We start from the raw sequence: 1,491 nt of genomic DNA, 5'->3' as shown, positions 1-1,491 counted from the left end.
TCAGCATTCAAGAGTCTCTCATGGTTTGCCTTCCTCCCTCTCCCCCACCATTTCCCCCCTTCTTCTCCCCCATGGTCCTCCGTTAAGTTCCTCCTAATCCTCCTATACGTGCAAACATATGGTATCTGTCCTTCTCTGCCTTATTTTGCTCAGCACAACACCCTTGAGTTCCAGCCGTGTTGCTACACATGGCTCTTTTAAACAATTCTTAAGGAATAAATTCAATTGGTAAAGTGAGCTCTAGCCCTCTAAGTCTTAGGACAGATATTATGCTTATCTGGATTTGCTCAAACTGGAAACAAACATTCTACCCTAATTCTGTTTGAATTCATGTCTTAACAAGACAGTGAGCTGCGGAAGTTGCAAAACCAAACAAAACGCAGGTCAGGAGAGCCACGTAAGGCACCCTATGTTGAAGACATTCCATGTGATGTTTGCAAGTTTCTGATTCCTCGGAAGTGCATACGTGTTACTCAGCAGGACTACTCAGATTTATTCAGGGCTTGGTGGGAAATCCGCCTGGGTGGCAGTATTGTGCATCGCTCTCCACACACTGCGCTGTAGGGCTGGTCAAGCAGGAAGTAATTACCTGTGAGTGCTAATTAGTACATCAGGATATCATGGAAAGGCACAAATGTAAACACCAGGAAATTGTAGGTCAAAAACTACCCATTAATAGCAGACAAAAAGATATCCCTGGACAATTTTACAGTTCAAAAGCATTACAGTATTTGTTATAAGATAGAAAGGATATTTCTTAGGTTCAGTGTTGCAGTTAGAGCTTGAAAATGGTCTTGAAGTTCCTGAAATAGGTTTTCTGCCTGAAAAAATGAACCATGAGACAATTGAATATATTTACTCTTGATGTAGGACGTTTTAGCATCAGGGAATAGAACCTCCTTATAAATATATAGTTAGATTTTGGACAAGGTGCCAAGACCTTTCAATTCAAAGGCTAAGAATAACTCTTTTCGAAACCGTGCAGGAACGACGAGATGGCCAAATACTACCTAAATAAGCAGACGGACCCCACACTGTGCGCAAAAATTAACTCAAAATGATCATACACCTAAATGTAAGCACTAAAACTATCAAATGTCCAGGAGGAAAATTAGGAGAGTGCCCTAAAAACCTTGACGGGCGGCAGTCCGTCTCCCGCCCCCTGGGGTAGGTCCTAGCTGGGGCTGGGGTCCGAGCAAGCGCGGGGGCTTGCCAAGCTGAAGCTCCCTCCTCACACCCGAGTCTGATCCCCATTTCAGAGATGGGAATGCAGAGGCCGGTGTCCCTGCACGGGCTGCACTCACAGAGGCGGGTGCTTCGGCCTCCACCAGGAGGTTTCCCTTCAGAGGGTTTGGTTTTAACCTTTGTCAAGAAAATGTAAAGTACGTATAACCTAACACTCTCGGCCAGAAGACAAAGCAGCCTTTGAATACAGCTTCCGGGCGGACGGGAAGCGAGGAGACGCGGGGCCCCGAACGGTTTGCGCCTGGG

Source organism: Crocuta crocuta, unplaced genomic scaffold (genome assembly GCF_008692635.1).
Source record: "Crocuta crocuta isolate KB4526 unplaced genomic scaffold, BGI_CrCroc_1.0 scaffold101, whole genome shotgun sequence".
NCBI lineage: Eukaryota > Metazoa > Chordata > Mammalia > Carnivora > Hyaenidae > Crocuta > Crocuta crocuta.
This window is presented reverse-complemented; position numbering follows the sequence as displayed.